The sequence below is a fragment of the Dendrobates tinctorius genome, unplaced genomic scaffold, assembly GCF_039654945.1.
Source record: "Dendrobates tinctorius isolate UK_male_01 unplaced genomic scaffold, ASM3965494v1 ptg000192l, whole genome shotgun sequence".
Classification (NCBI taxonomy): domain Eukaryota; kingdom Metazoa; phylum Chordata; class Amphibia; order Anura; family Dendrobatidae; genus Dendrobates; species Dendrobates tinctorius.
The window spans coordinates 360,119-387,726 of record NW_027361859.1 but is presented as its reverse complement, the minus strand read 5'-3'; positions in this window follow the sequence as shown (position 1 = coordinate 387,726).

Genomic DNA, 27,608 nt, shown 5'->3' with positions numbered 1-27,608 from the left:
ATGATGTCCGAGGTGAATGTGCTCCTATCATCTGTCATGTGAGGTGATAACCCCAGTATTACACTCCCTGAAACTGCAGACATGCTTCCTCCTGTTCATCCTATGCATGAAAGAGGGAGATAGATGGATTTCCTGTTCTACATAAGCCCCACCCTCCTCACAGTAACCCCCCAGGCACAGACATACTGTGCTTCTTAATCTGAAAGCAACATCACTCTTGCTTAAAATCTACACCACTATACCAAAAAAGCTGCAGGAGTAAAGGTCCACCCATCCCCAAGTCATGTCCTCCTCCACCTATGGCTCCAGTGGTTTCTTTAAATTCAATGGAAGGCTAAACCAAACGTATACACAATACCTTAAGGGGTGACAAAAATCTTCCCAAACAGCTAAAATTAGGGGCAGACACCATGAAATGTGGCATCAATTAACCCACAGTAGAAATTAACAAATGGCACAGCAATAATCAGCCATGGGTAGTGTTGAGCATTCCGATACCGCAAGTATCGGGTATCGGCCGATATTAGCTGTATCGGAATTCCGATACTGACTTCCGATACTTTTTTCATATCGGATACCGGACTCGTAAGTTCCCATAATGCTATGAGCCCGCTCGCTTTGATTCAGCCAATGGGAATCCTCAGAAGTGTGGGCACATCCTGTTAGGCATGTAGGCATGTTAACTATTGGCATGGCTGTGATTGGCTGCTGAAATGATGTCATGATGCACTATAAAAGCCACCACCTCCGCCATTTCTGGTCACTCTGCTGTGAATTCAGTTAGTGACAGGCTGCTGTTGAAGACTGTGAGGGACAGTTAGAAATAGTGATTCTACAAAACATATTGTGCTTTACCCAGGCTACATAAACCACCACTGTAGCTTTCTTTTCCCTAGCAGCAGTGTTCACAGCTGTCTGCAAGGGCTGTGTGAGTGCAGCTCACGCTGTGGAGTGGGTCCTGCAGCCACGTCTGGTTGTAGGCCGCCCAGCATGCATCACTGCTGCCTCATACATATTTTTCTTTTTGAGCTGCTTATTTTTCAAAAATTCTATCTAGTGTGCTTCCATCCATATCCATATACGTTGGTTGCAAACACTAGTAGTAGACAGCGGAGCCTTTCTGCAGCCTTTCACTGCTAGTGCCCACTTAGCTGCACTGTTCACGGCTGTCTGAGAGTCTCTGACTGTGTGTGAGTGCAGCTCACGCTGAGTAGTGCGTCCTGCAGCTACATCTGGTTGTAGGCCGCTCAGCGTGCGTCACTGCCTCAAACATTTTTCTTTAATTGCAGCTCATTTTTTCTTCTCCTATTAGTGTGCATCCATGCGTATCCATCTACATTGGTTGGTTGCAAACACTATATAGGAGTAGATAGAGGAGCCTTTTTTCTGGCTTGTGCCCTTCAGCTGCAGCCAGATTAGTATTACCCAATTTTTTTGAGCCTCATCTTTTGCATTGCAGGTTACCTGCCTGCATTGTAATAGCTCCAAAAAGTTGATCACTTTCAAATCTTTGGTCACATCCTTTTAGTTTTTTTCACAAAAAAAACAATAAAGTTCACCAAACACTACATTTGAAAGTTGTGTAGGCCACATTAGCTCCAATTAAAGTGTAGTCCACACACACTCTTCATAAAATTAGTGTTTCTTCTACCTGTAACCAGCTGTTCAGGAATAAGCACACTAAGCCCCCCTTTGTACTTTTCTGCCTATCTTTATCAGTCTATCAAGATGAAGAAGGCAGGGAGTAAGGCACGTGGGCGTGGACGTGGAGTTTCAGCAGGGAGAGGACATGGAGATTCTGCAGGGAGAGGACGTGGGAATTACTACTATTACTAGTAGTGGGAATGGGGACAGAGCAGGAGACCTTGCCGGACACACATCATGGGATTAACTGACGTGACTGAACCCCTGTAACCCAGGAACAAGTGTGGATTGTGCAGACGACACTTCAGAGGAGCAACTGGCGGGGTTGGAGGTCAGGGGAAATACTAGAGACAGTAGAGCCAGAGGCCGAAGTGGAGCACAGTTACAATCAGTAGTTGTGTACAACCAATATAAAACTTGCTCCAAGTAGGCCTCATCCTGCTGCATGATTGACCCCTGGGCTCTAACATCGCCAGTTCCTGCTCAGAAGTGTCTTTGGCACGGGTACTCCCTCATGCCCAGCCTGGTTTCAGCACGCCTGCTGTTTCTGGGTAGTGTCAACGTCACTTTGCCACCGATACGTTGTCCTGTCGTGTTGCGGTTGGGTTAGCCGAGTCTATGGTGCCTGCAGTTTCGGTGCTTCCTATGTGGGCTGCGGGTTCTGGTACTAAAGGCTGGTTCCGTAGTGCCAATAGGACAAGCACCCCCTGTTGGACTTTGGGATTCGGTAACTGCGTCCTGCTCGCGGGCTTGCAACTTTGCTGATTATGGGTACCTTCTGCTACCCATCCGGGTTCCAGCACCGTCAGCTGGTTCTCAGCAGTGTCTTTGGCACGGGTACTCCCTCCTGCCCAGCCGGGTTCCAGCACCGTCAGCTGTTTCTCGGCAGAGCCTTTGGCCGAGGTTCCTCCTTCTCGGTGTCCGAGTTCCAGCAACGTCTGCTGGTCCACGGTTGTCCCATTGGCTCTTCTTCCTTCTGCTGCCCCTCCAGGTTCCAGCACCATCAGGTGGTCCTCACTAGTTTCATTTGCTCTTGCAGCTTCTGCTACCCATCTGGGTTCCAGCACCGTCAGCTGGTTCTCGGCAGAGCCTTTGGCCTAGGTGCCTCCTTCTTGGTATCTGAGTTCCAGCAACGTCTGCTGGTCCTTGGTAGTGCTTTGTAGCACAGGTACCTCCTGCTTAGTAACCGTGTTCCAGCACCGTCAGCTGGTCCACAGTTGTGCCATTGGCTCTTGTTCCTTCTGCTGCCCCTCCGGGTTCCAGCACTGTCAGCTGGTCCTCGCTAGTTCCATTTGCTATTGTTCCTTCTGCTACCCATCCGGGTTCCAGTACCGTCAGCTGGTTCTCGGCAGAGCCTTTGGCCTAGGTGCCTCCTTCTTGGTATCCGAGTTCCAGCAACGTCTGCTGGTCCTTGGTAGTGCTTTGTAGCACAGGTACCTCCTGCTTAGTAACCGTGTTCCAGCACCGTCAGCTGGTCCACAGTTGTGCCATTGGCTCTTGTTCCTTCTGCTGCCCCTCCGGGTTCCAGCACTGTCAGCTGGTCCTTGCTAGTTCCATTTGCTATTCTTACTTCTGCTACCCATCCGGGTTCCAGTACCGTCAGCTGGTTCTTGGCAGTTCCTCAGCCTTCTTGTACCTTCTGCTACTTTTCCAAGTTCAAGCTTGTGGAAATGGTTTTTGATTCTCACTCTGGATCTCCCTGACAATGACCCTGAAGACGACCCTGAAGACCACACAGAAGAATACCTAAAAGATGACCCTGAAGAAGATGACCAAGAGGACAAAGAACATGAAGACAACCACCAAGATGCAGAACAACAAGAGACAGAAGAACAAGAGCATAAAAACCAAAATCAGAAGAACATTAAGCATAAGACTAAAAATCTGGGAGGAGGAGGACATTTGATTGGCCTAAACCTCTATGGCTTTTATGTCTCCTACACCTCCCACTCTACATTATTATTAGTTGTTTTTCTTCATGTAGAATTAACCTACAGGGAAAAAAAGGTTTTTTTATTCCGATATTTCTGTTCCATTGACTTGAATGGTACTTCCGGGATCGGAATTGGCGATACCCGATACTTTTTTTAGATCGGCCGATTCATTCCGATCCGATATTTTTCAGCATTGGGTGGTATCGCTCAACACTAGCCATGGGCCATGCATAAGGCCCATTTCAAATTTCAGGTATATCTGATATAAGGTAACAGATTTCAGATATAAGGTATCAGAGTCAGGTATCAGAGTCTCAGAATCAGGTATCAGACAGAGTATTTCTGATGCTTGATTTTGATATATGATCATGTCCTAAAATGGACACTGTACCCCAGGCACATACATACTGTGCTTCTTCCTCTGAAAGGAACATCACTCTTGCTTAAAATCTATACCACTATACCAAAAAAGCTGCAGGAGTAACGCTCCACCCATCTCCAAGTCATGTCCTCCTCCGCCTATGGCTCCAGTGATTTCTTTAAATTCAATGGGAGTCCAAACCAAACGTATACACAATACCTTAAGGGGTGACAAAAATCTTCCCAAACAGCTAAAATTCGCTGCAGACACCATGAAATGTGGCATCAATTAACCCACAATAGAAATTAACAAATGGCACAGCAGTAATCAGCCATGGGCCATGCATGAGGTATCAGGGTCTGGGCCAGCATCTAAAGCTTTGAATTGAAGTTTCAAAGAGGAACTGGTGGTTAAGGAAGCCGTGTAAGCCTTTTTAGCTGGGAGCCCTGATACCTCATGCAACACCTCCCAATTTTTTTTTCCAACCACACTCAGATGGCACAAATATCAGTTTCATACTGTACTACTGGTAGAAAAGTAAAAGGAAAGTAACACAGGTAGTTGAGTGAAAGTTCAGGCCTGCCTGTCTGTGAGCCCTACTTACAGAGGTAATCCATCTGATAGAGACCCAATTTAGACTTTCCAAAGAGTAAAAATATTAAAATAGTCCTCTGACACACCTTCCACTACAAGCAACTCACGAGATGGAGACCCAACTTCGAGTCTCCACATTTAAAAAAAAAATATTGTCTCACAAAACTAAAGCAGAATCAATTTCCACAGAGTACAAATAGTATAATAGGTCTCTGACACACCTTCTACTACAGGCAACACATCAGATGAAGACCCAACTTCGAGTCTCCACATTTCAAAAGATTGTATGTAACATGAGCAGCCGTAGCCACAGTGGGCACAGAAGTCACAGAAGCTGTCACAGACTGCAATAACAGGAGATTAATGGTTGACACTAAAAACAGCAACAAGGCCTAGTCTGCTCAGTCTGCGACTGGATTGCAAAAGTCATTGGAGGTCCATGACTTGTTCATTTTCATGAGAGTTAGGTGGTGTACACTTTCAAAGGATAGCCAGATGCACTTATCCATCAGGATACCACTAGCAGAGAGTATGCTCACTGCCAGGCATGACAAAATCTCCAAGGCATGACAAGCTAGCTCAGGTTTTTGAAGACCAAAATGCAAAAGGGTCCAAACCCCCCTGATGGCATTGATATTGATCTCCAGATACTCCTACACCATCCTCTCCAGTCGTTCACAAACTTTCAGACTTGTATTCTGTTTGGCTGGGTCACAGGCTGGTCTTAAAAATGTGTAAAACGACTCACAGAAATTGCTTATGCCTTTTACAGTGCTGCTGTTGCTAAAGTTTCTGCGATGATGCCTTGATGTTCCTAGGGTTGGATGTCTAAAGCTGAAATGCACACTGTGTGCCTCACTGCTGTCTTGTGTAAAACCACTTTTAAAATTGTCTACAAGCATGTTTTGATACTCCAATATGCACGCTTCCCTTTCAATGTGGGGGGAGGGGGCATCTGACTAAAGTTACTCTTGTACCGTGGATCTAACAGTGTGGCAACCCAGTAGTTAACAATATTTCTCATGTTAAAATACGGGCATTATGTTGAAGCTCGTGAAGTAAGAAGGTTCTCATGTGTCGGGGCCTTCCATGAGGTCCAAGTCCATGGTGTGTTGGTGGCGGCGAAACACTCAAGGTTGCTTCCACCATCTCCTCCCGCCAAACATGGACAACAAAGTGTGGATCATTATCCTCTTCATCTCCTGGCTGTTGCTAGTCCATCACCTCTTCTTCCTCGTCCTTCATTTGTTCCTTGGCTCCTGCACCTTCACTAACAATTTGTCTGGTACCATGAGCCTCCCGGGATCACTGTAAGCAACTCTCACATGGCACCCGCCTGTGTGACAACAGTCTGGTAATTTGATATATTGTTATCCCTTCTGCATTCTCCTCTGCTTCCACCTTTTCCTCTGGGATCACCACTTCCTCGTGCATACTATAGAATTTGTGCTTCAGCATGTAGATGACCGGAATAGTGATGCTAATGATGGCATCATCAGCACTAACCATCTTATTAGCCATTTCAAACCTGTGCAGAAGGATGCAGAGGTCCTTCATCTGTGCCCACTCTGCAAGTGTGATTTGCAGCATGTCCATACTGCATTGGACCAGGCTATGAGAAAGGGCATACTGCGCCAGGGCTCTTTGCTGCTGCCAAAGTCGCTGCAACATTTGCAGAGTGGAATTTCACTGTTGGAGCATTGCAAATTAAATAGTTAACCAGTAGGCTGAAAGACCTCAGTAGCAATGCAAGTCAATGACCTGCAGGGTGCGATCGTCAGAAGTGAGCACACCGTGGCTGTGCTTTCTGCAGCAATGCATTGAGGCTGGGATAGTGGCAGATAAATAGCTGTACCACCAGATTAACGATGTGAGCCATGCAAGGCACATATGTGAGATTGCCAAGGCATGGCGTAGGGCCACCACCAGTTTTGCACTGTAATCGCACATGGCATTCCCTGGCTCTAAGTTCAGTAGAGACAGCCATTGCTCTAACTCAGACTGGATAGCTTTCCACAACTCTTGAGCTGTGTGACTGCAATCTCCAAGGCAAATTAATTTTAACACTGCCTGATTGCGGTGCGCCCTGGCTGCGCAGTACAGAGGTGCGGTCGATTCTATCTGCACTTTTGGAATGTGTGTCTGATCAAGGGAGAGGTTGAGGGCACGGGTGGAGGCCCTAGAGTACATGGAGGAGCCAGAAGCCGTGAAGGAAATGTTAAATACAAAGGCTTATCCCGCAGCCCCTTGAGTTTTTCAGGGAACGGGTAATGTTCTTTGTGACATGCTTGTGTAGCGTAGGCATTTCTTAGAGAAGTAATGGAGACTGGGCAACTGGTAATCGGGGACTTTGATGACCATGAACTTTCTGAAACCGTCTTTATACACCAGATAGAAAGGCAGCATTAGAGAAGTAATAGAGACTGGGCAACTGGTACTGGGGGACAGCGATGACCATCAACTTTCTGAAAACGTCTATATACACCAGACAGAAAGACAGCATTTACGTTGCCAACAGACTGGAGATGGTGCAGTTCAAGTTCTTAGATTTAGCATGTGTAGGAGGAAACATTCTTTTACGTGACCACAACTGCGGGACCAAGGGATGGCTGCTGTGCCGAGAGGGTGGAGTACGGAGAACAGCACAAACTGCTGGACTGTGAGTGAGGTGCAGGCGGAGATGTTATGGTGGATTGAGAAAGATGTGTTATGCTAGGTGACAGAAAAACACCATAACAGCTGATGGTCTCTCACTCACGCCGACTGTAGGGGAAAAAAAGTAAAGTTTCTGTGACCGGAGACCTGTGTGAGAAGACTTGGCTCAGTGACGGAGAAGGAATAAGAAGCAGATGTGGTTGATAGGCCATTGTTTGGCGAGGCCAGCTAGTCAGCTTTTAAACACTGTGAGATTCTCACACGAAGGCATGTTGATCACGCATATAGTTGTCAAATTATTGCAATTTTTGCATCTACTGAGCTGAGTTTCCCCCGGAACCCAGATGATGGCTCCTCTGGTTCCGGCCCGGACATTCAACGGGGGCCATTCCTCCCACACTCCCCCGCCCTGTATGCTTGCCAGTCCTCGGGCGAGGGTTTCTGTAGACTTGTGTTAATTCCTTGGGATGACAGTCCTTGTTACCATACGAACTGGTCCTGTTCGTAACGGTCAGGGGGTTAGCCAGCTGTTGACCGCTCGGAGCGTCGAAGCTCGGGTGTAGTGGAGTCTTCTGGGGTGGTGGAGGGTGGTCGACTAGTTGGTTCTAGTGGGATTTCCGGGTCTACCGTAGTTCCACTGCTGGGGCGCCCCGCAGATGTGACGGGGAAGTCCTCTTCGTCATCCAGGTCCCAGACCATAGGCAGGGGTCAGGGACCAGGGGGGTCAGTTCTGGTCATGGGGGATCGGTAGGCGTACATGGTCGTAACATGTTACGGTGCAGAACCCTAGTGAGGGGCGGGTTGTTTCCTTCAGATTGTATTTCGTACACAGACCCATCGGGGCTTATTCGGTGCAATACTCGGTATGGGTTCGCTACCCACCGGGGTTCTTACTTGTTTTGGGGGCGTTGATCAAGTACAAGTACCCAATCCCCAGCTTGAAAGTCAATGGGAGGGGGTAGTGCTCCTCCATGGTGTTCTAGATCCTGGAGCGTCGTATGGACGATACGGTGGAGGGTCTGCAGCCGATGCTGGTGGTTTCGGACCCATGAGGATACCCCGGTCCAGGGTTGTGGTTCCTCCGGGTTCAATTCCACCTCCGTAATGCCTTTGCCTTCTCGTCCGAACAGCAATGAGTAGGGGGTGTAACCAGTTACTCGATGTACCCGATTTTTATACTCCCACACCAGCTCAGGGACATATTCAGGCTAGCGGGCCTTGCGGTCGCTCTCTAGGGTGCGCAGCATTTGGATTAGCGTATGATTGAATCGCTCGCAAGCTCCATTTCCCTGCGGGTTGTAAGGCGTAGTCCGCGATTTATCATCCCGTAAAGATGGTGTAACTCTTCCATGACTTTTCCCAGGATGCACGCTCCCTGGTTCGAATGTATTCGTTGTGGACAGCCGTACACTTGAATAAAGTTCTTATAAATCGCATAGGCGGCCGACTCCGCTGTTTGGTCTCGGGTGGGGGCAGGGCTGCCACTAGGAATTTCGGGGCCCCATACTGGCAAAATTTTCGGGGCCCCCTTTAGACTCCGCCCAGGCTCCATCCAGCCCCGCCTCCACCACTCGAACTGTCCACAGTTCCACCGCTCTCTGTTGGATAAACTCCACTTCTCACCTATCACACATTAACAGTTCCCATCACCAGGTCACACATATAGCCAGCAGCTTTTGCTTTGGCCAAAAGATTGTTTTAAGTCGCCACCATAACAGGGTAGACACTTTTGGCCAGGCCCTACTCTACTGTAACCTATTAAATATTTGTTAAAATATGCAATACAATTTAGGTATATTTTTATTTATTTTTCAATTTTTTAAAATGACCAATAATATCACATACAAGGAACAAATACCACCGCACCATGTCCAGACCACAACTTACCACCACATACAAGGAACAAATACCGCTACACCATGTCCAGACCACATATTACCACCACATAGTGACCTATAATAAGACATACAAGGAACAAATATCGCCATACCATGACCAGACCACATATTACTACCATAGTGACCGAATAATATCACATACAACGAACAAATACCACCGCACCATGAACAGACCGCAAATTACCACCACAAAGTGACCAAATAATAGAATATACAAGGGACAAATACCACTGCACCACGCCCAGACCACATATTACCACCACATGGAGACTGAATACTACAATACTGACATAAAAAAACCCATAATACTATGACCATAAGAGACATTATACACACAAGATCTGTACTTAGTATGCAGTGTCTGTGTACAGGTAATATAGTGATCAATGACATTATACACAGGAGCTCTGTATATAATGTACAGGTAACACAGTGATCACCGGTGACATTATACACAGGACCTCTGTACATAGACGTCAGTGTACAGGTAACACACTAACTCACCAGTGATGTCTCTAGGTGAAGTCCTTCATCTTTGTTTTTCATCTTTCATCCAGCACAGATCGCCATCACGTCTTCCAGCCAGGACTTGTCTCTGCAGGAAATAACACAGTTATCTAGAGCTCCGCTTGCAGAACACATTACTTATTTTTTCCCAACTTCTACATTACACCACATGAAGAAAAAAAGGCGACATAGTATCACTCTACACAGTAACAGGACCGCCCCCCCATTTACAACAGTATCCTCAAGAAAATAAAATACATCACTGCAGTAATAATATCCCTTAATTAGCCTCTATGGTAATAATATCCCCCATCCTGACTCCCGTGTGTCTCATTTTTGGCTTCAGCCATATGTTCTCCCATCCCACCCTCATCAGTATCCATTCTGCCCCATATGATCTCCCTCCTGACCAATCTGTCTAAATCGTATCCATCCTGCCCCATGACCCTGCTCCATCTATCTCCAATCATGCCCGGTGTCTCACATTCTGCCCCCTCCTGTGTCTCACTGTCACATTCTGCCCCCTCCTGTGTCTCACTGTCACATTCTGCCCCCTCCTGTGTCTCACTGTCACATTCTGCCCCCTCCTGTGTCTCACTGTCACATTCTGCCCCCTCCTGTGTCTCACTGTCACATTCTGCCCCCATGTCCAGCATTCTGCCCCAGTGTCTTGCATTCTACCCCCAGCGTCCACCATTCTGCCCGCAGCGTCCAACATTCTGCCCCAGCTCACAGCCTGCCCCCATGTCCAGCATTCTGCCCCCAGCGTCCAGCATTCTGCCTCAGTCTCCAGCATTCTGCCCCAGTTTCGAGCATTCTGCCCCATGTCCAGAATTCTGCCCCAGCGTCCAGCATTCTTCTGCCCCATGTCCAGCATTCTGCCCCGTCTCACAGTCTGCCCTCATATCCAGCATTCTGCCACCAGCGTCCAGCATTCTGTCCCCAGCGTCCAGCATTCTGCCCCATGTCCATTCTGCCCCCAGTGTCCAGCATTATGCCCTATGTCCAGCATTCTGCCCCCAGCGTCCAGCATTCTGCCCCATGTCCATTCTGCCCCCAGTGTCCAGCATTATGTCCCATGTCCAGCATTCTGCCCCAGCGTCCAGCATTCTGCCCCATGTCCATTCTGCCCCCAGCATTCCTGCCCCATGTCCAGCATTCTGCCCCCAGCATTCTGCCCCCAGCGTCCAGCATTCTGCCCCCCGCATTCTGCCCCCAGCGTTCAGCATTCTGCCTCCAGCATTCTGCCCCCAGCATCCAGCATTCTGCCCCCAGCATTCTGCCCCCAGCGTCCAGCATTCTGCCCCCAGCATTCTGCCCCCAGCGTCCAGCATTCTGCCCCCAACGTCCAGCATTCTGCCCCCAGCGTCCTGCATTCTGCCCCAGCATCCAGCATTCTGCCCCCAGCATTCTGCCCCCAGCGTCCAGCATTCTGCCCCATGTCCATTCTGCCCCCAGCATTCCTGCCCCATGTCCAGCATTCTGCCCCCAGCATTCTGCCCCCAGCGTCCAGCATTCTGCCCCAGCATTCTGCCCCCAGCATCCAGCATTCTGCCTCCAGCATTCTGCCCCCAGCGTCCAGCATTCTGCCTCCAGCATTCTGCCCCCAGCGTCCAGCATTCTGCCCCCAGCATTCTGCCCCCAGCATCCAGCATCCTGCCCCCAGCGTCCAGCATTCTGCCCCCAGCATTCTGCCCCAGCGTCCAGCATTCTGCGCCAGGCCCCCTGGATAGCCGCTCTCAAAAAAAAAAAAAAAAAAATTATTCTTACCTTGTTATCTGGCTGTGCTCCAGCGGCGAGGCTCCCTCCCTCTCCTAGTCCCACGTGGCACACTGACTGAATGAGGAAGTGGAGGAGCAGAGCAGTGTGTGACGTCAGGTGAGGGCAGAGCTGTGGCTGGACCATTGTGCAGGGGGGATTTCGGCGCTGGCTGGACCATGGTGCGGGGGGGCCTGCCCGAGGGGCCCGGGGGGCCCGGCAGGCGCTGAGTCTGAATTTAAAATAAAGCTGCAGAAGCCTGTATAAAATGTAGGGGGGCCCCAGCGCGGATCGGGCTGCCAGCATGGTCGGGCCCCCCTAATCACCGGGCCCCATACACATGTAAGGCCTGTCATGCCCTGATGGCGGCCCTGGGTGGGGGTGACCACGGCAAACTTGGTGAAATGGTCCACCATAGCTCAGTGACGGAGAAGGAATAAGAAGCAGATGTGGTTGATAGGCCATTGTTTGGCGAGGCCAGCTAGTCAGCTTTTAAACACTGTAAGATTCTCACACGAAGGCATGTTGATCACGCATATAGTTGTCAAATTATTGCAATTTTTGCATCTACTGAGCTGAGTTTCCCCCGGAACCCAGATGATGGCTCCTCTGGTTCCGGCCCGGACATTCAACGGGGGCCATTCCTCCCACACTCCCCCGCCCTGTATGCTTGCCAGTCCTCGAGCGAGGGTTTCTGTAGACTTGTGTTAATTCCTTGGGATGACAGTCCTTGTTACCATACGAACTGGTCCTGTTCGTAACGGTCAGGGGGTTAGCCAGCTGTTGACCGCTCGGAGCGTCGAAGCTCGGGTGTAGTGGAGTCTTCTGGGGTGGTGGAGGGTGGTCGACTAGTTGGTTCTAGTGGGATTTCCGGGTCTACGGTAGTTCCACTGCTGGTGCGCCCCGCAGATGTGACGGGGAAGTCCTCTTCGTCATCCAGGTCCCAGACCATAGGCAGGGGTCAGGGACCAGGGGGGTCAGTTCTGGTCATGGGGGATCGGTAGACGTACATGGTCGTAACATGTTACGGTGCAGAACCCTAGTGAGGGGCGGGTTGTTTCCTTCAGATTGTATTTCGTACACAGACCCATCGGGGCTTATTCGGTGCAATACTCGGTATGGGTTCGCTACCCACCGGGGTTCTTACTTGTTTTGGGGGCGTTGATCAAGTACATGTACCCAATCCCCAGCTTGAAAGTCAATGGGTGGGGGTAGTGCTCCTCCATGGTGTTCTAGATCCTGGAGCGTCGTATGGACGATACGGTGGAGGGTCTGCAGCCAATGCTGGTGGTTTCGGACCCATGAGGATACCCCGGTCCAGGGTTGTGGTTCCTCCGGGTTCAATTCCACCTCCGTAATGCCTTTGCCTTCTCGTCCGAACAGCAATGAGTAGGGGGTGTAACCAGTTACTCGATGTACCCGATTTTTATACACCCAAACCAGCTCAGGGACATATTCAGGCTAGCGGGCCTTGCGGTCGCTCTCTAGGGTGCGCAGCATTTGGATTAGCGTATGATTGAATCGCTCGCAAGCTTCATTTCCCTGCGGGTTGTAAGGCGTAGTCCGCGATTTATCATCCCGTAAAGATGGTGTAACTCTTCCATGACTTTTCCCAGGATGCACGCTCCTTGGTTCGAATGTATTCGTTGTGGACAGCCGTACACTTGAATAAAGTTCTTACAAATCGCATAGGCGGTCGACTCCGCTGTTTGGTCTCGGGTGGGGGTAACCACGGCAAACTTGGTGAAATGGTCCACCATAGCGAGGCAATGTGCATACCCCTGATAGGCAGGACCTATGGTTAGATAGTCCACCATAAGAAGCTCCAGAGGGGCCGATGTTACAATAGTTTGCACCGGGACTCGTTGTGCGAGGGGTTTAGCGAGCTCACACGAATGGCAGGTTCGACAAACTTCTTCTACAGCAGCTTGCAAGCGTGGGTGGTGCATCTGCTGTAGCCATTGTAAAGTCTTTTGGACACCAAAATGAGCCCCTTTTTCATGGGCTTCCCGGGCCAGTTGGTTGAGATGGGCTCCGGGCACGATCACCTGCCATATCGTAGCTGATATGGTTCGTGATGTGGCTTTTCGATATAAAAGTCCTTTTTTGATGGCTAAGGCGCAACATCAGCAGCATATCTTGGGTCAAAGTCTGTCTTTGTGAGCCCGTGGGCAATTAACCGGTGGCCACCCATCGACGCAGGAGTCCAATTTCTGTATCTTCTTGTTGTTGCTGGATCCAGTTGTCGCGGGGCTGTTCCAACATCCCTCCTAGGAGTCCCGGATGAGGCGCTTCCTGCGTGTTGATTGTAGGTACGGCAGTGGTGAGGGTGAACGGCGTCTCATCTGCCTCTAATTCGTCATCTCGACTTCTCCCTGGGGTGGTGTGTCGGATTCTGGAGAGCGCATCAGCGTGCACGTTTTCAGCTCCCCATTTGTAGATGATCTTATAATTGAATTTGGCCATCCGAGCCACCCACCGTGGCTCGAGAGCCCCCAGTTTGGCGTTCTCCAAATGGGCCAACGGGTTGCTATCGGTCCGCACTACTACCTCGGAGCCTGCCAGGTACTCTGCGAATTGCTCCATCATTGCCCACACCACCGCAAGGAGCTGGAGCTTAAAGGAGTTGTAATTGTCCGGGTTGCGTTCTGAGTCGTGCAGCGACCGGCTACCATAGGTGATCACTCTCTCCCGGCCGCCCTGCACCTGTGACAACACAGCTCCTAGTCCCTGAAGGCTCCCGTCGGTATGTAGGATGAACGGTTGCGAGAAATCCGCATATGCCAATACCGGGGTGTCCGAGAGCGCAGCCATAAGATCTTGAAACGCATTCTCTTGCGGTTGCTGCCACTGGACCTTCCGACCATTCGCCCCGGCGGGAGCCCGCTTCAGCAGGTCCTGCAGGGCTCGAGCTCGGCGTGCAAAATTTTTCACGAACCGACCGTAGTAGCCGGCCAGCCCCAAGAAGGCCCGCACGTCCTTCACCGTCTCGGGGGTAGGCCACCCCTGGATGGCAGCGACCTTTTCCAGGGATGGTTGGACACCCTAGGCCGAGACGGAATGCCCCAGGTACTCGTTTTGGGTGCAGAACAGGTGGCATTTCTGGGGCTTTATCTTTAACCCGTACTTCTGCAGCTGGCCGAGCACCTGCCCCATCCGCTTCAGGTGGTCCTCGAACATGGCGGAGTAGATGATAATATCGTCCAGGTATATCAACGTGGCTTCAAAGTTGAGGGCTCCTAGACACTGCTCCATCAACCGCTGGAAAGTTCCTGGAGTGTTGGTCAGCCGAAACGGCATCCGATTGAACTCGAACAGTCCCATGGGAAGGATGAATGCCGTCTTGGCCCTGTCTTCCTCCGACATCGGCACCTGCCAGTACCCACTGGCCAGGTCAAGGGTTGAAAAGTACGTTGCGTTCCCCAGGGCAGACAGAGACTCTTCTATGCGGGGCAGTGGATGCGAATCCTTGATGGTGCAGGCGTTCAACTTCCGATAATCCATGCAAAAACGCAAAGTACCATCTTTCTTCTGAACCAGGACAATAGGGGCTGCCCCAGGGCTTTGGCTCTCTTGTATGACCCCCTTCCAAAGCATTTGGGCTAACAGAGTTTTCACTTCCTGGTATAGCTGCGGTGGTATTTGCCGATATCGCTCCTGGATGGGGGCCGCTCCTGCCGTGGGGATCCCATGCGTGATGGTCGTGGTATATCCAAAGTCATCCTCGTGGCTGGTGAAGACACTGTAAAATTGTCCAAGAAGTGTATCTACTTGGAGAAGCTGGGCTGGTGCTAGGCCGGACAGTTCGGCCCGCATTCTCTCCAGGATGACTCAACCTTTTTCTTGGGTCGAGGATGCGGCAGCCTATTGGGTTTGTACTGTCACTGCCCAGGGATCTTTGGGTTGCACCCTCAACTGGACCACGAGGTCCGGCAGCATCTCCTCCAATGGCCTCACTAGAGTGGCCATCTCAGCCTGAGGCGTCAGGGCGATATCCTGATCTTCCAGGTTGACACAACTTACCAAGACAGTCCCTTCCCGCACTGCGGCCAGGGAGTGGGCCACCAGGATGCCAGGGTGCAGGCGCTCCGAATAACATGGTTCCACCTGCACCTCCACGCCCTCCAGTGGTATCGGGGAGCGGATCGGCAGAGCCACCACCGCCTGCCCCGGAAGAAGCACGAGCGGAGGGGCCGCCGGTGCGATGACCTTGCCCAGCGCCTCACCCTCCTGACACTCCTGGAGCACTCGCGCCTCCTGCACCAACCGCTGGAAGACCTGCCCCTGGGCCGTGTGAGAACCCCACTGACTTAGGGACTCCTGCATGGTATCGTTGAGGAGTAGATTGCTGAAATCCCGCAGTATGTTCATTCCCAAGATGATCGGGTGACGGTCATTAGTCTCTCCTTGGGTTAGGACCACTCCCCGGCGACCGAGGGATTTTTCACACAATGTCATCTGAAGCCACACCACCCCGGCAACAGGTACTGGCAGTTGGTTTGCGGCCATTATTCGTATCATGGGCCCCCACTGGGGCCCTGCCGCTTCTGGGAAATGCTGCCGGAAGTACGTTGCTGGCATGGTCGTCACCTGCGACCCAGTATCCACTAGGCACCGCACAGCATGACCCTCAACTTCGGCCCATACTAATGGGCACTTTGCGACCAGTTCTTCGGGACTTCCACAACCCCTCATTGTGGCTTCCGGCTCCGAGCGGCATCCCCCATGCCCAGATTCCTCTAGTTTAATGTCTGCCGGGGTGGGTATCTCCCACGCCGTGGACACTCCCGTGCGAAGTGGCCCAGTTCTCCACACTCATAACACCGGGGCGGTGAGGCTCGGCCACCCCGGGAATTGCGAGGCCCCCAAGGCCCGGACTTGCAGCCAGGTCGGCCGGGCGCAGGCTCTGTTCTCTTCTTCACTTCGGCCAGCTCACCCTGGATAGTCTTCAATTCCTGTCTCATTTCCTCAACCCATTGAGGTTCATCACCCATGCTTATGGAGGACTCCATGCTCCGGGCCTTCCCCACAGGAGCCGTCATCCCCTGCTCTTGCTCTCGCACCCTGGCCTGACTCCTCACTTTGGAGAAGGCTAAACGTGGGTTCACTCGGACCTGTTCCCGCATTGCCTGTTTGATTAGCGGGTCCCGGAGTCCAGTCACTAACAGGTCACGCAATGTAATGTCGATGGGCCCTACCCCCATTCCGTCCTTCCTTTCTATGGCGTTGTGCAGCTCCTGGAGGACGTTCATATTCTGGGTGATGGTCTCCCCCTTCCCCTGCATCCGACTGAACAACCGGGTTCTCAACTCCCCCACATCTGTTGGATCCCCGTGGGTCTCTTCCAGGATCTGTAAGACCCTGGCGAAGGTGTTGCGACGCCCCGAGGGTCTCAACATAACCGACTTCCGGGCCTCCCCATCCAGCGCCATAAGGGCCACCTCAGCCTCTAGATCGGGGGTCATGGGTTGCATACGAAAGAGGCCCCGCATGCGTTCGGTCCAGCTCCACAATAGGGTATCAGAGCCAGAAAACAGGGACAAGTTACTCAGCATAGCCCCCAGGGAGATGCTGGAGCGGGGACTCCAATCATCCGCAGCGCCCGCAGCCCTACTCTGATCAGGCGCACCGCAATCTGCGCTCAGAGACTGCATCCTGCCGACTTTGCTAAATGTGGTACTCGCAGGTACGCAGGATGCAGTGTCGAAGCACGAGACAACTACGGTGCTGTTTAAGAATACGTTTATCGGACTTGAGGGGACTTTCCTCAGTCACGGCCTGATCACCGAAACAGGGGTAACACAGGTTGCCCACGCAGTAACGCAGCACACGACTACTCCCGGCAACGGCCGGTCTCTATAGGGCCTCGGTTTGGCCGACTACGGGTCCTTAAGTCTAGAGTCTAATTAGCTGTCCAGATGTCCCTCGCCGTTCGGGCTGGTGGTCTTTCGATGAAATAGTTGCTTGGCTCAGTTGCTGAGGTGTTGACGCAGTCTTCGTGCTCTCCGGCACGCAGAGGACACTGGAGCACCACAGGCCCCAGCGGAGTCCTTGGACTGATGGGCCACAGCGCCCAGACCTGGGCAGGCGGCAGCGATGTATAGTGGCGAGTGACAGGCCACCTGCGCAGCTAACGGCTGCGACGGGGAGTCCGCGATCAAGAGAGGCTCAGCTCCTGCTGCGGACTGGAGCAGGGCAGTTGTGGCCGCCGATGGCGCAGTGCTGGCCGCGGCCACTGGTGAAAGCCAGGCGGCCGCGGGTGGCAGGGAACAGGCTGCGGTCACGAGCTCAGGGTAGACTGCAGCCGCGGGCAGAGGGGAGGCAACAGCGGCCGCGGGCCATGCTGGGGCCGCAGTGGCCGCGGTCTGGAGAGAGGAAACAAGCCTCAGATGGCTCTCTGGATACCGTCCCTCTGGAGTCCTCAGTCGGCGTCCTCCCTGGCGCTGGTGAGTCGCTCTAGCTGGCAGTCGCTCCCACGCTCTCCTGCTGTGTCTGTCCCAGTCTGCTGACTCATCGTCTGGGGAATTCCCGCCTCCTTTATTCTGGTCCCTCCCCCAGCCCACCTGTCAGTCACAACGGTCCGTCCTCGAATCCTGTCCCCCGGGAACAGTTTCCAACAGAACCCAGATGACGGCTCCTCTGGTTCCGGCCCAGACACTCGATGGGGGCCGTTCCTCCCACACTAGTTCACTCATCTGTAGAGTGGAGAGCCATTTCTGATATTAGGGTGTCAACCTCTGTGACAAGGTAGGGGCAGGATTGCGATGCAATAGGATTCATCTTTACCACAATGGTTGATATATTTTGAAAATTTGGTTACTTTTTGATAAAACACAGAATTATGAAAAAATATTGGGTAGTGTCATGGGAACAGCAGAGAGAACATGCAGATCCAACCACTGCCACCAATTTGTATGGAAATAACACTCTGCTGATCCAATCGTCAGGACAAATATGCAATTGACTGGTGAGTGATGGACGAGGCCACAGCTGCTTTCATTACTAGGCCAGTAAGTGGGGTATTCACAGTGAAAGTAGACTCCAACACATGGAATATATGTGGATCACCACCAGGGCAAATGTGGGGTCTCACTTACTCGGTACCGGGCCGTCATCTCAAAGGGATGGGTTGTGGTGGCCACGACTCGGTCCGTGGCCCTGGGCGTCCAATGTAAAATAGGTGGAATGAAGCTGAATAAAGTTTATATGTAGATAATTTGTGACGCCACCTGTGGTGCTCGGCAATGAAGGTGTTGGGCCAATGCTGCGGTGCAGATCCTTTCAGACAGATGGTATAAGGCAGCAAAGATGGATTAGCTCTCCACAGGTAGAGCTGTAGTCCCAGGGCAGTAGTAGTAGGTGTTGAGGTAGATGGTGTAGTGTTAGACACAAAGATGTAGCAGTGCTGTGTGGGTTGGTGCAGAAGGTGGCAATAACACAGCTGAATGCAGTTCCAATTATTTTACTCACATTTCTGGTACAGACAGGTGCTCGCTTCAGTGCCGCAGCTTCCAGGTCAGGGGCTCAGCCAACTCCCAGGCAGATGGAATACACCCTTCCAGCCCTCCCTTTCGTGTGCCTTTCCTGAACGTCTCCTTTCTAGAGCTAATCTGAAGTACTTTTAGTTCTGAATTACACTCAAGTTCCTCCTTCTTGATGTTACTTATAACTACACTCGTATAACAGGTAGCTGGAGCCTGCTTCGGGGACTACTTACAATAATGTCCCGGCTCACACACTGTGCTACTGTGCCTTCGAGTCTTTGGTTGGGAAGAAAGCGGTCACAACTTCTATTCCTTCGGTTTCTGCTGTAGGATCATTAGTATCACACACAGCCTCGGATACCGGCGCCCAGCCATGGCGCATCAAACTTAGGAAAGGGCTCTGCACTAGCCCTAATCCCCAGTCTCTCTTAACGTTTCGTTCTTATCTATCTTCCTTCTGAACAACTGATCCTTCCTTCTTTCTCTTTCCTTGCCAACAGCTCCAGCTCACAGGGAGCTGCTGCAAACACATCCTATCTCCATCCCTCTCACGAAGGGGAACTGACTAACTTCCTGTCAGCTTTCTCCTCTAGTGTTTTTAAGCTCCACCCACCACCCAGCACCCTTCATGAACCAAAGCAACTGCCATAAAGGGTGCTGTTCTAAGGTGTCTGTGCTGGATGTAGGTGCTGGAGTTTGGTTAGGTGCTACTATCTTACCTGGGGAGTGGGATACTACACCTCAGGAGGAGGTGCAGTACCTCTGTTTCGACTGAACCCTCAGGGGCGCCAATTACCCCCCATTAACCGCAGCACGTCTGAGGGCTGTAAACAAAATGAGAAAGACAAGATGTTACTGGAACATACAAATTCTGCTTTTTAAATTAACAGTTTAAAACAGCTTCTCTTAAGGAGAGGACTATGACTTAAACGTTGCATAACATATTGGTAACAGCAACCTGTGTCCTAATACTATCGTATATTATGTCCTAAGTGCTACCTAATTTTTGTCATTCTTAAAGTGCTACTGGGGCAACCGCTATTATCTATCAAGTTTGCCACCAGATCTGAACACTCTCTGCCCCTGTACACAGTATCAAAAATTCTTTAGTGACAACCGCCAAACTAAGGATCGCCACTACTATAAACTTTCTTAGTTCTTAATTAACCATTTATATATCTATCAAAAAGTGCTTATGTTTGCTTTATCCTACAGTAAAAGGTATTTTATCTTTTTTTATGAAAAAGTTATCAAACTCCTATACTTATAAAACATTTGATTCTTATTATATACATATTACAATTATAATAACACTTTCATTGTACACAACAGCAAATATCAATGAGAAATGAAAGATATTGTCAGGATCCTGTCAGCGCCGGCGTGCAGCCTCCGCTGAGCAGGGACTCGCCCGCACTGTAGGGGGGGGGGCTGGGGTCAGGTACAGCCGGAAAGTACAGATACACAGGACCTGTGGACGCTGAAGTTTAGCAAGCAGTCACAGGACCTATGGTCATGTGACTGCAAGGGGGTGGGGCTTAGCATCCTGCTTTCAGAGATGGCAGGACACTATACAGAAATACACAGTCAGGCAAAACGGAGGTCATACACAGAGATATCAGTAAAGTACCAGGGATGAGACAGAACGGGTAGTCAGGGCCAAGCAGAAGTCAAAACCAAACAGACATGGAAGGTACCAAGCAGAATCCAAAGCAATATCCAGAGAACAGACCGAGTCGTACGCAGAGAATCAAGCAACCAGAACACAGCACAAACACACTCAGGGGTCACCACACAATGCCAAGGGCGAAAGTATAACTGACGGGGATGGGAGCGTCCTGAGGCTATAAGAAGCCTCTCCCAGAACCAGGGAGAGGCCGCAATCCTAGCCCCAGGTGTGCAGGTAAGCCTGCACTGGGATCACAACCTTTAACCCCAGAAATGCCAGTCATCAGCACTGGTTCCAGACATTAACCCCACGTGTGCGAGTCCAACCCGCACTGAGATAATGACAGTACCCCCATCTAAACAGGGGGCCTCTGGACCCCCAGGCTTGCCCGGGTACTTAGCATGGAAAGCCCGCACCAGGCGATCAGCATGCATCAACTGGGCCGGTACCCAGGACCTGTCTTCCGGTCCATACCCCTTCCAATGAACCAGGTACTGTACCGACCGCCGTACCAACCTGGAATCTACGATATGACCAAACTCGTACTCCACCTGCCCCTCGACCAAAACAGGAGGAGCAGCAGACTCGGAGTCCACCCAGACTGTTTCAAAAAGTTTCAGTAGAGATTTGTGGAAGATGTTAGGGATCTTGAAAGAGGGTGGAAGGCACAGCCTATACGCCACTGGATTGATTTTTTCCACAATCTTGTATGGGCCAATGAATTGGGCCCCAACTTGGCTGAAGGAACCTTCAACTTAACGTTTCGCGTGGAGAGCCAAACCTTGTCTCCAAACTGAAACGTGGGCCCTGGTGTTCGTTTCCTGTCTGCAAAAAACTTATACCTGCCCTGAGACCTAGATATACTCCGCTGAACTTCTGCCCACATATTCTGTAATCGCTGAACAGAGCCCTCAGCCCCGGGACTCCCTGAGTCCAGACGAGAAAACTCACCAAAATGAGGACTGAACCCATAATTGATCAAAAAAGGAGTCATACCCGTGGATTGACTCACCCGACTATTGAAGGCAAATTCAGCCAACGGCAGTGCATCGCACCAGTCATTCTGTCTAGCAGAGGTTAGACACCTGAAGATCTGTTCCAGTGACTGGTTAGTGCGCTCCGTCTGACCATTGTTCTCAGGATGGTATACAGACGGAAAGGACAGAGACATCCCTAATTTTTTGCAGAAAGCACACCAAAACTTAGCCACAAACTGCACACCATGATCAGACACCACATTCAGGGGCACCCTATGCAACCGAATCACATGCTGCACAAACAACCTGGACAACGTCTCAGCTGACGGTAGTGCGGACAGGGGTACAAAATGAGCCTGCTTAGAAAACCTGTCCACCACTACCCATACCACTGTATTACCCTTAGATGGAGGGAGATTGGTAACAAAATCCATGGATAAGTGAGTCCATGGTCTTTCGGGCACTGCCAAGGGCATCAGCTCCCCTGCCGGCCGGCTATGAGAGCTTTTAGAACGAGTGCAGACCCCACAACCAGCAATGATTTTTTTTTATGTCTGAACTAAGGGTAGGCCACCAAAAGATCCTAGCCACTGCCAGACGCGTGGCTGAAATACCAGGGTGAGCACTCAGCTTGGATTCATGGAACTCCTGCAAGAGTTTCAGCTGAAGTTGCTCTGGGACAAACAACTTCCCCTCCAGCTTGGCCGCCGGGGCCCGCGACTGAGCCCCCTGAATCTCCCGTTCCGTTCAGGCGAGACCTCGGCTATCACAACCCCAGGGTGAAGAATGGAGGACGGTGGATCAGGGGTCGATACCGGCTGAAAACTGCGCTATAAGGCGTCAGCCTTGACATTCTTAGACCCTGGACGAAATGTAATCGTAAACTGAAAATGGGAAAAAAAAGTGACCAACGGGCCTGTCTGGGCGTTAGTCTTTTAGCAGACTCAATGTATGACAAATTTTTGCGATCCGTGATCACCGTAACCGGGTGACTGGCCCCCTCCAAAATGTGACTCCATTCTTCAAACGCCAATTTGACCGCAAGAAGCTCTCTATTGCCTGCGTTGTAACTTCTTTCCGCAGCAGAGAACTTCTTGGAAAAGAAAGCACATGGCCTGAGGTTGGTTAGAGTGGGACAACACCGCCCCCACCCCCACCTCAGAGGCGTCCACTTCCACGATGAATGGTTTGGACGGATCTGGCTGTACTAACACGGGAGCAGACATAAAGCTTCTTTTCAAGGTCTAAAGGCCTCTTTTGCGAGCGAGGACCGGTTTCTCACATCCGCACCTTCACAAGTAAGATCTGTGAGTGGTTTGACCACCTGTGAAAACCCCTGAATAAATTTGCGGCAATAATTGGTGAAACCCAAGAAGCGCTGAAGACCCTTAAGGTATCGGGGTTGCACCCAATCCGCAATGGCCTCCATCTTCTTGGGGTCCATGCGAAAACCCTCACAGGACATAATTAATCCCAAAAAAGACAATTCTTGAACAAAAAAAAAAAAAATTTCTCCAATTTGACATACAGATGATTTTCCCTCAGTCTTTGGAGAACGGTTCATACATGATTCATATGAGATTGACTGTCAGGAGAGTATATCAGAATATCGTCTAAGTAAATAACAACAAAATGACCAATGAGATCTGAGAATACCATGTTGATGAAATTCTGAAATATGGCTGGGGCATTGATATGACCAAATGGCATGACTAAATTTCCAAACAGTCCCTCGGTCGTGAGGAACGCGGTTTTCCATTCATCCCCCTCCCGGACCCTTATCAAATTATATGCTCCCTGAAGATCCAATTTGGAGAACCATTTTGCCCCTGAAAGTTGGTTACACAAATCGGGAATCAACGGAAGGGGGTATGTATTTCGTACAGTAATCTTGTTGAGCTCACGAAAATCGAGGCAGGGACGTAAACCTCCATCTTTTTTCTTTACAGAAAAAACCCTGCCGCCACAGGTGAGACTGAGGGACGTATGTGTCCTTTGCGAAGACTCTCAGCAATGTAATCTTTCATGACCAAGCGCTCAGGGCCAGATAAATCAAACAGACGGGCTTTAGGCAATTTAGCCCCCGGGACTAACTCGATAGCGCAGTCAAAGGGTCTATGTGGCGGCAACGTCTCGGCCTCGCTTTCAGTGATCACATCTTCGAATTCTTTCAGGTACTCCGGAATACCTTCCAGCTCGACAGATGACACAGATACAGATTTAACAGGTTCAACCAATAGTGCAGACTTGTCACATAACATCGAGTCATTAAACCCCCACTGAACAATCTCCCCCGTTTTCCAGTTAATGACTGGGTTATGGCGTTGTAACCAGGGCATGCCCAACACCAATCCTGCTGGTAGATTTACCAGAACCAAACAACTTAATTTTTCCACATGGGTAGCGCCCACTTTGAGCGAAAACAAGTCAGACATAAAGAGAATTCCCTCTTTAGTGAGGGGGGAGTAGTCAATGGCAACCACTTTGATCGGAACCTTAAGTCTAACTGTCCCTATCTTACAGTGTGTGACCAATTGGGAGTCAATGAGATTGATGGATGATCCGCAGTCCACGAAAGCTGTAGAGGGAAAACAACAATCGTCCACTAGCAGTTCCACATGAAGCAACACCTTAGAAAATGAGGAAAGGGTACCTGAGGGCCTGAGTAGTCTCCCCGCTGACTACCCAGACCTCGTCGTTTCCCGTCAACCGGGTTGAGGATGGACAATCAGGACACTCCCTTTTCCAATGTCCCATTTTACCACAGTAGAAGCATAACTGCTTTTCTGTCCGGTGTTGTCCCTCCTTTTCCTTCAGGGAGAGAGCCCCTACATTCATGGGCACAGAAACAGTCTCTTTTCCACTAGGGAACAATGGAGTCTCCGTCTGCATCACCCCCCTGGCCTGCAGCCTGCGGTCGATCCGGATGGCCTGGGTCATGGCGTCCTCGAGTGAGTTAGGTGGGGGATGTAATGCCAAGGCATCCTGTAACCGCTCGGACAAGCCTCTGCGAAAGAGTCCTCGGAGTGCGGCGGCGTCCCAAGAGACCTCTGCAGCCCAGTGGCGGAATTCTGTATAAAACCACTCAGCCGAGTGTTTCCCCTGACAGACCCTCATCACCATGTCCTCTGCCAATCTCACTCGGTCCGGCACATCATATATGTGCCCGAGGGCCCAAAAAATGCATTCACAGACACTCTCTCAGGGGCAGTGGGAGGAAGGGAGAAAGCCCAAGCTTGTGGGGACCCTCTTATCAGAGACATAATGACCCCAACCTTGTGACTTTCGTCCCCAGAGAAACGTGGCCTCAAACTAAAGAAGAGTTTGCACCCCTCCATGAAGACCCTGAATTCCTTTTTGTTCCCAGAAAAGAAATCAGGCAGTTTAACAGGTGGTTCTGGGGACACCAAAACAACATCACTCGCCCCAGCCCCCAGAGACCCAGCAGCTAAAGCCCCCCGCACTGTCTCAGAAACCTGCTGCTGAGAATGAGCCAGAGCTTGCTGCTCCAGAGATAAACCCTGAAACATCTGACTCTGATTTTTCATTTGCTCAGCAAGAGATTTTATGGGATCCATATTTCTCAGCAGAGAAAGAAAAAAAAAACCCAAAAAACTTAACGGTCAGTTATAATGTCAGGATCCTGTCAGCGCCGGCGTGCAGCCTCCGCTGAGCAGGGACTCGCCCGCACTGTAGGGGGGGCCCGGGGTCAGGTACAGCCGGAAAGTACAGATACACAGGACCTGTGGACGCTGAAATTTAGCAAGCAGTCACAGGACTTACGTTCATGTGACTGCAAGGGGGCGGGGCTTAGCATCCTGCTTTCAGAGATGGCAGGACACTATGCAGAAATACACAGAGTCAGGCAAAACGGAGGTCATACACAGAGATATCAGTAAAGTACCAGGGATGATACAGAACCGATAGTCAGGGCCAAGCAGAAGTCAAAACCGAACAGACATGGAAGGTACCAAACAGAATCCAAAGCAATATCCAGAGAACAGACCGAGTCGTACACAGAGAATCAAGCAACCAGAACACAGCACAAACACACTCAGGGGTCACCACACAATGCCAATGGCGAAAGTATAACTGACGGGGATCGGAGCGTCCTGAGTGTGACGATCGTCAGCTTAAGCTGAGTCATTTTCCTTTTGAATGAGTGGACCCTCTGGACCGTGGCACCCACCCACCTAGGGTGAGCTGACCTAGTGAGGAACCACCCCCTATACAGGGAGTGTCAGGGGCAAGACCAAGGGGGTGAGCCACCACGGCAGCTGGACCAGACGGCCGGCTCAGGGAAACAAGACAAGGCGAGACAAGACGTTAGTTCAAGGAAACTTCATTAAGGAACACTTCTGGGTACAACAGGTGCAAAACGTGAACACACAAAGTACATAAAGCAAGATGCGTGCAAGGGCACGCCGAGGTCCAAAGCATGGTACGTGCAGATGGTAGACAGAGGCACGAGGACATCAGACTCCGGACAGCAGGCAACGATCAACCGGGACATCAGGTTCTGTAGCTCTGAAGGTGATCGGCAGGTTCCGGACATCCGGAAAGCAAACCAGGGTTCCATGCAAGGAGACAAGACAAAGTTAGAAACAGGATGCTTGTCAACGAACACGCCCAGGGCAGGTTCACAGGACAGAGGCCTGCGCATGCCAAGGGGCATGCCAAGGACAGGTACAGGGACGTGGCCTGCGTGTGCGAAAAGACACGCCAGGGAGAGATACAGGATGGTGGCATCGGAATCCGGGGTGCTGGCATCGACCGACAGGGTCCAGGAATCAGACTGCGGAAATCAGCTCCGGACATCAGGCCGCAGTCATCTAGGTCCGGACCTCTGGCAGCGGTCGGCAGGTTACAGAATCTGGCAGGCAAGACAAGGTTCAGAGCAGAGCAAAATAAGCAAAAGAGTTGTGCAAGAGTAGCACGAAAAGGCACAGTGCGAGAACCATCGTGAGTGCAAGGGAGCATGGAAACCATGGCTGGGGCACCGGCAGGCGGTACCGACGGTGGCATATGCAGGCGGGCACGACTAGAGGTGGCACCGCTGCGGCTCACACAGCAGGTAACCACTATAGCACTGGACGGCGGGCACGGCTGAGGCACAGAGGCGAGCACAACTAGAGGCGGCACGGTTGAGGCAAAACTGGCAGGCACCGAGCAACCAGGCACGTGCGCGAGGGCACGGAGCCACAAGGCAGGGCTAGGCAAAGGTACAGGACAGAGACACATGCGAAACAGCACGGCAAAGCCTAGTACGAAAGGTGCAAGGGCGCACGAAACATCAGAGACAAGGCATAGGGTAAGAGGCAGAGTCCTGCGCATGCAGAGGGCATGCCAGGGGCAAAGCACAAGACGAGGCCTGCGCATGTGGAGAACACGACAGGGACAGAGTCTAGCAGTGGATTGTAGGCCGAGGCCCAGAGCCGGGCCAAGGGAGAACCTTGGGACTAGACAGAGTACAGAGCGGAGGCCTGCACGTGTAGAGAGACACGTCAGGGACAGGGTACAGAACGGAGGCCTGCACGTGTAGAGAGACACGTCAGGGACAGGGTACAGAGCGGAGGCCTGCACGTGTAGAGAGACACATCAGGGACAGGGTACAGAGCAGTGGCCTGCACGTGTAGAAAGACACGTCAGGGACAGGGTACAGAACATAGCATAACAAGGAAGCATAGTGAGGACAAACAAAGCTTGAAGGATAACACGAGACAAAGCACGAGATAAGAGACAGAATACGAGCACGGAGCGTGTGCAGAGACGCACGACAGAGCAGAGTGCAAAGTCACAGAATAGAGGGAGCGACCCAGCAGACCAAGCAGTCATGCAGGGAAGCAATACAATTTTCAGGTCCTGAGCATAGGAAGGGGCGGTCTGATACAGGGCATTAGCACCTCCACTTCCGGGTCAGGACCAGGGGAGAACTTCCAGTTCAGTTCCTCAGGATCACAGAGCAGTCACATGATCAGGATTCCAGACATGCAGAGATGATTGCAGAACCAGTGCTGAAACCTAGGCAGGTCACATGATCAGAGTTCCAGACATGCAGAGATGAATGCAGAACCAGCCTACGCTGGAACATAGGAAGGACACATGATCAGGGGTTCTAGACGTGACG